Source organism: Macrobrachium nipponense, chromosome 12 (genome assembly GCF_015104395.2).
Source record: "Macrobrachium nipponense isolate FS-2020 chromosome 12, ASM1510439v2, whole genome shotgun sequence".
Lineage (NCBI taxonomy): Eukaryota > Metazoa > Arthropoda > Malacostraca > Decapoda > Palaemonidae > Macrobrachium > Macrobrachium nipponense.
Genome location: NC_087205.1, coordinates 77,913,567 through 77,921,066, shown reverse-complemented (window position 1 = coordinate 77,921,066; position 7,500 = coordinate 77,913,567). Strand labels below are relative to the sequence as shown.

Here is a 7,500-nt window from a genome sequence, read left to right as displayed (position 1 = left end):
TTTCTCTGTACTCTTACTGGAAAGTCAAGTTGAGGTGGCAGTGGAGAAGAGGTTTTCAGATAGCTGGGACATTGAGACACTGTGCAGCCTCCAAATCCTCCAGGGCAGTGATGGAAGCCACGGCTAAGTCTTGGGGGGGCTGGCCATGCCTCATTTGGCAGGGTCTTTCCCCTTCACAAAACTAAGTGAAGAACCCAGACTCCATCCTCTAGGAAGGACCAGGAGCTATCTCAGCTTTTTCAGCCTTGGTGGATGCTGAGGTTGGCAGTCCCCTTTTCCAGCAGCAACTGGTAGAAGGCCTGCCTATCATTCCATAGGGCAAGGTGGCAGAATTAGGAGGCAGTTCCTGGGTAGTTTTGTGTCCTTTGGACTGTTACAGACTACAGTACTGTTCAGTGACAGATGCCCTCTTATTTCTTGTTGCAAAGTACCTTCCCAATCTACCCTCCCAGGATCGCCTGGATTGCTTTTGCCCTCCCCGTACGACTGAGGTGAAGTAGTTTTTTTTAAGTAATGCCATGAAAGTTGTAGATGGCCAGTTTCTGGACTTTTACAGTAGTCCTTTCCAGGCAAAAAAGCTGACTGGTGTTTGGGTGTTCAGAATTGGATTCCATTAGAGAGGGCAACTTCATGTTTTCTGTGGCTCTTGAAGGACACACACTTCCACATACATACCCATCTAGCTGTGCTCCAGGAAGTACCTCCTCTTTATTTGCAACAAATTTGCAACAAGATATATACCCCTCCAGATTCTTTTCGTTTGGATCTGCAGCAGCCCCCAAGTGTTTACACAAGTGTTCACCCTAGTGTTGGCGTGGGCCACTCGCAAGGTATATGCTTCCTGTGTTACTTGGACAGTTGGCTTGCTCTAGCATACTAAGAGGTGCATTTGCCCTAGAACAGAGGCCAACTCTTGGCATTTTGTCACAACTTAATGAATATGATAAACTGGGAGAAGTCAAGAGCTTCAGAGCTCATGCCCAAGCTGCAGGCTAAGCACCTGGGCAAGTTGATAGAAATGGCAGCAACAGGTGTCATTCTGTCAAATAAATTCTTGCAATGCAGTTGGCTCATAAAATCTTTTATTAGTGTCCAGTGGTGAGCTTATTGCTCTACCCTGAGCCAGGTCTGTCAGCTGAAGGGCTCATATCTCTTATCCTTGCCTATCTCATTAGTTATAGCCTCTAAAATGAGCTGTAACTCTCTATATCTTAGCTCAGGGACGGAAGTCCTCTTTGAAGAGACCCTGAATAAAGATCTCACCCCCAGGACTTGTTCTAGTGCCTTGGCCTCATCATATCATGTTGACAAGTTGCATGGCTGTTTGTATCTTAACTGGCCTCTAGAGAACGGGGGATTATTCTTGTTCTATTCATGTGTTAGTGGCAAATTCGTAATGTCAGTTTCTGACAAAAGACTTGAGAATCTCTTGCTCCCCTCTTTGATGTTTTTGAACTCATTGTGAACCCTACAACACTAGGAGAACCAAACTTCTTAAGCCTGAGTGGTGGGGTCTTGGTGTAGCACCAGCAGGCATAAGTCAGTGGTGTCCAGAACGCACTTTCTGGTTTCACGAACTAGGCATACTGTGAGCAAGAGTTCATGAAGCCAGGGATATTGGCCTGTATTTAATCATTGGATAACTTTCCAGTTTACAAGTAGTGTGGGCTGGTTGCTGGTAACACCATTGTACTGTACCTTAGAATCTTTGTAAACTGGAAACATTACCTCTCAAAAAAAGCATTTTGCCTTAGGTACATCATAAGGCTGGAGTTTAGTGAGCAACTGGCTCTATCTTCCTACTCTTTACTCTTCTTTCTCAGCAAGGCAGCTTTTGGAATAAGTATATTTTGAATTGGACATAATGAAAGTAGACTTCACAACTTGGCATCCTATCTTAGAGCTTTGTTTCGTAAGGACCTATCCCTCTGTTCTTCCTTTTACCAAGGGTGATGTAGGGTTGATAATTCTATTATTTGAACCCATTGTTTTTTATTTCCTTCCAACCTATACTACCATGTTTTTAGGACAGCACTTGATTGTCAGAAGGACAGCACTTGATTGTCAGAAGTTTTTCTAGAATGTGAGGTCAGAAAAATCGCATTCTGGCGTGGCGCTTCAGTCTTGCATATCGATGCCAGAATGTATAGGAGGTTGCAGGCATCATTGCTCTTATGCTCACAATTGTGACTAGAAGTAAGGCATTTCTGAATACAGAATCAAGTTGATAGTCAGTTGAGAGATATCCTCCCATCTGTGAATTAGTCTTAATACATTAAAGGCAATGTTTTTTCATTCTTGTAGGAAAATTTCAAGTTTTTGAAGTAATTTTTATTTTTACTAGGTATACAAACCAGGGCATTTTATCATGATTCCACCTCAACCATCCCATGTAGTTCCTGATGCCAAAAGAAAAGTACTTAATGATTGCAGGTGAATGGAAGGTTTCCCCAAGTCACCCACGTACCACTAGTTGGAATACCATGTTACCAAGTTTCAGTGACCAGTCCAGCTTGCTTTGAGGAGTACTTTTACATAAAAGGCTCAGTTTTTTCATGTCTAAGAAAATGGTAAATATTTTAGTAATTTATGATTTTGAAAGACCATATATTGTTGAATGAAAGCAAAGACATTTACTTTCTCTTTTACAGAACCAGTTGGAAGTGCCAGCAAAATTTCACATACTGTTTGTTTTCTTCGTTTCTATAATGTTTGCCATCAGTCTGGTTTCATTGTTTGGCTATCATATCTTTTTAGTGGTCAAAAACAGATCCACTTTAGGTAAGTGTTGTTTTTCAAGTGATCCACATATTTTTTATTTAAATTTCATGAAATTAAGTACTTTTGTAGTGGTTATTTTGTATTTTGAGAGCCTTTTGTCATTTGACTCTATATGAGAGTCACTCCCATATCAAATCATATCTGCCTTATTATTATTATATTATTAATATTCTTATTATTATTATTATTATTATTATTATTTTATTATTATTATTATTATTATTATTATTATTATTATTATATGTAGACATCACTGCATCGGCTGCATTGATCTTATTTAGAGCCTTCTCTATTTTCTTTATAACAGTTTTCTCCCTGTTTCTGCAACTGACGAGTAACATGCCAGTGTGATTCCTCTCATCAGGAAGGAGTAGTCAATTTCCAGGGATTTTTACATACATACATTTGGCAACGTAATTCAAATAAAATTGGCATAACCTGTAGGGTTATACAAGTGTACCCTATAATTTATAGGTATAAGTCTAATTAGGTTTGAAGTCGAGAATGATCACAGCAGCGGATCAGAGTAGACTGGTGATGCTAGAGTGATCTACTCTATAAATAGTCATAGGTCAGCAGGGGGTTTGCTTCATGCTGATATGTCATTGGCTGGTGGCGCAGTTCTTTGCCGATAAAGAACTCGAACTTGTAATTTATTACCAAAATCGACGTACCCGGGACCTTAAATTATGAAGAATAACCCCACCTCCCCCCCAGCAAGAGACCTCTTGAAACAATCGAATGTAGTCTACCAATTCTTATGCCCTGTCCGTGGTTGTCCTGGCTCTTACGTTGGTATGACTTCCATGAAACTGTCCAAGAGGATTTCCTGCCATTTACAAGAAGGATTAGGTAATTAAAAACCATATCATGACACCACACCAGGTAGCTATCTCCCGCGACAGTATTATCAAGAATATCAAGATAATAGGGAGGGCTCCTGACCAGCGACAATTGTGACTGCTTGAGACACTCCTCATATGGCAAGAGAAGCCCTCATTGAATATGACGCAGGAAGTGCTCTTCCTCCCCACCAACTTAAGGAGACCTATGTGTGTGAATAATATTACAAGTAATACCAGACCTAGCGACACCCCCGATCAAAGAATACTAGAGGAGTCTAGCAGCCCAGCAGCCAATGACAAAGCGAACCGTCGTAACACAACGCCCAGGGAAGCCATGCCCCAGCCTCTGCGGTCTGCTAGGCTGCAACAGCGCGACCTTCAACGACGAGAAGCGTCTTGAAGAAAATTTCCTTCAACCAATAGCAGGAGTACATTGCGCCACCAGCCAATGAAAACGCAGCTAGTGGTTGACCCCCTGCTAACCTCCTGCTATATATTTAGTAGATCTTGCCAGCACATACAGTCTGCTCCGACTCACTGCCGTGATCATGGTCGAATGATACCGAGAGAAACATTGGCCACTAGATCAACTATTTGATCTATTTGTTCATTTACTGTCACAAATAAATAAATTTTTAACCATTATCCCTGAAACTGACTCCTCCTGATGAGTAATATCGGCGCAATACTTGCCATTTGTAGTAGCAGAGAGAAAGCTATCATTAGAAAAATAGAGAAGACTATTTACAAGTTGAATGCAGCTGATGCAGCAATATCTTTTAATTAGACTTGTTTGAAAGAGGGTCTCCTTCCAATATATTATTATTATTATTATTATTATTATTATTATTATTATTATTATTATTATTATTATTATTATTATTCATGCTTCCAAAGAATATGGTGTCTATTAGGAAGAAATAAGAGGAGGTAAAGGGAAATAGTATGGCAAAAAGAGATTTCACATATTAAAAAAGAAAAAAAAATAATAAATAATAAATTGATGAAAATTATAAATATGGAGGGAGAATAGTGCAATCAGAGTAGTAATGCACTGCATTGCATTGATCTTATTGAGTTCCAATTGCATGACATCCTCTGGAAGGCTATTCCGCAGTCCAGTGTGAGGAATAAACGACCATTGGAGCTGAGAAGTTTGACAGTGATGCACATTTATTGCATTTAGGTGCTGCTGTTCGGTAAATCTGGTTGCTGTTGGCAGGAAAAGGGGATCAGAGATCAATTGCAAATGTGAAAGATCTCTGTTAAAATGTAACTTATAAGAAAGTGACTAACAAACGACCATCTATAGATGGTCCAAGTCATAACTGCTACTCTATTAGGAAGCAAGAACCTACCACCACAAACCACTCTGTCTAAAAGAGATAAATCTTTGGCAGAAGCAGACATCCATAATGGACAACAGTATTCTGAAAAAGGTATGACAAGTAACCTAAAACAGGTTGCATTTATCACTATTATAAATCTATGAGGCATTATTATTATTATTATTATTATTATTATTTATTTTTTTTTTTTATGCTCTATCACAGTCCTCCAATTGGACTGGGTGGTATTTATAGTGTGGGGTTCCGGGTTGCATCCTGCCTCCTTAGGCCTAAGTCCATCACTTTTCTTACTATGTGCGCCGTTTCTAGGATCACACTCTTCTGCATGAGTCTTGGAGCTACTTCAGCCTCTAGTTTTTCTAGATTCCTTTTCAGGGATCTTGGATTGGTGCCTATTGTTCCTATGATTATGGGTACAATTTCCACTGGCATATCCCATATCCTTCTTATTTCTATTTTCAGATCTTGATACTTATCCATTTTTTCCCTCTCTTTCTCTTCAACTCTGGTGTCCCATGGTATTGCGACATCAATGAGTGATACTTTCTTTGTCAATCAACGTCACGTCTGGTCTATTTGCACGTATCACCCTATGTGTTCTGACACCATAGTCCCAGAGGATCTTTGCCTGATCATTTTCTATCACTCCTTCAGGTTGGTGCTCGTACCACTTATTACTGCAAGGTAGCTGATGTTTCTTGCACAGGCTCCAGTGGAGGGCTTTTGTCACTGAATCATGCCTCTTTTTGTACTGGTTCTGTGCAAGTGCCGGACATTCGCTTGCTATGTGGTTTATGGTTTCATTTTTCGTATTGCACTTCTTACACATGGGAGAGATGTTATTTCCGTCTATCGTTCTTTGAACATATCTGGTTCTCAGGGCCTGATCTTGTGCCGCTGTTATCATTCCTTCAGTTTCCTTCTTTAGCTCTCCCCTTTGTAGCCATTGCCACGTGTCATCGCTGGCTAGTTCTTTAGTCTGTCTCATGTATTGTCCGTGCATTGGTTTGTTGTGCCAGTCCTCTGTTCTGTTTGTCATCCTCCTGTCTCTGTATATTTTTGGGTCTTCGTCTGCTTTTATTACTCCTTCTTCCCATGCACTCTTTACCCACTCGTCTTCACTGGTTTTCAGATATTGCCCCAGTGCTCTGTTCTCGATGTTGACGCAGTCCTCTATACTTAGTAGTCCTCTCCCTCCTTCCTTTCGCGTTATGTATAGTCTGTCCGTATTTGCTCTTGGGTGTAGTGCTTTGTGTACTGTCATATGTTTCCTGGTTTTCTGATCTATGGTGCGGAGTTCTGCCTTCGTCCATTCCACTATTGCTGCGCTGTATCTGATTACTGGCACTGCCCATGTGTTTATGGCTTTTATCATATTTTCCGGCGTTTGAGTTTTGACTTGAGTATCGCCTTGAGTCAGCATATATTCTTTCCTGATCGTGTCCTTCATCTCTTGGTGTTTTATATCCCCTCCTTCCATTATTCCCAGGTATTTTTATAATCCCAGTCTCATCGATGTGTTTGATGTTGCTCCCATCTGGTAGCTTTATCCCTTCAGTTCTTGTTACTTTGCCCTTTTGTATGTTGACTAAGGCGCATTTTTGTATTCCAAACTCCATCCTGATGTCCCCAGATACAATCCTTACAGACTGGATTAGGGTATCTATTTCCTTGATGCTCTTACCATACAGCTTGATGTCGTCCATGAACATCAGATGGTTAATTCTGTTGCCTCTTTTCTTGAGTTGGTACCTGGCATCCATCTTCTGTAGTACTTTTGTCATGGGAATCATGGCTACTACGAAGAGTAATGGGGGCAGCGAGTCTCCCTGGAAGATCCCTCTCCTGATATTAACCTCTGCTAGTCTTATTCCGGAGCTTGTAAGTATTGTATTCCAGTTGCGCATTGTATTTTTGAGGAAGCTGATGGTGTTTTCCTCTGCTTCATATATTTTCAGGCATTCTATTAGCCATGTGTGTGGTATCATGTCGAAGGCTTTCTTATAGTCTATCCATGCCATGCTTAGGTTGGTTTTCCTTCTCCTACTGTTCTTCATTACCATTTTGTCTATCAGGAGCTGGTCTTTTGTGCCCCTACACTTCCTTCTGCAGCCTTTCTGTTGGTGGGGGATGGTGTTTGTTTCCTCTAGGTAGTTGTATAGCCTTTCACTGATGATACCTGTTAGTAACTTCCACATTATTGGTAGGCAGGTGATAGGCCTGTAGTTACTGGCTATATTTCCCTTACTCTTTTCTTTTTGTACTAATGATGTCCTTCCTATGGTCACCATTTGGGTGCATGGTGATTTAAGATACAATGCTGGAGTTGTTCTGCTATTCGTGGCTGTAGGGCCTTGAAGTTTTTGAGCCAGTATCCATGGACTTCATTGGGACCTTGGGCTTTCCAGTTTGGCATTTTCTTTAGTTGGTGTCTGACTGTGTCTGTCGTGATCTCTGTGAATCTTTGTTTTATTCTCCCTGTTTCTTCTTCCTTGACTTCCTGGAGCCATGTTGCATGTTTATTG

At 40.8% G+C, this 7,500-nt stretch overlaps 1 protein-coding gene and 1 long non-coding RNA gene across 8 annotated transcripts in view; one reads left to right on the top strand and one right to left on the bottom strand.

The window, feature by feature from the left end:
• LOC135224610 (uncharacterized) overlaps nucleotides 1–3,107 on the top strand; it is a 23,612-nt gene extending 20,505 nt beyond the window's left edge. Inside the window, exons 2-3 of the long non-coding RNA XR_010316780.1 lie at nucleotides 2,652–2,781; nucleotides 3,089–3,107. This is a non-coding gene — a long non-coding RNA (uncharacterized LOC135224610). The remainder of the gene's footprint in view (nucleotides 1–2,651; nucleotides 2,782–3,088) is intronic.
• LOC135224609 (palmitoyltransferase ZDHHC2-like) overlaps nucleotides 1–7,500 on the bottom strand; it is a 268,190-nt gene that overhangs the window by 154,039 nt on the left and 106,651 nt on the right. The gene's annotated exons all lie outside the window — the stretch shown is intronic.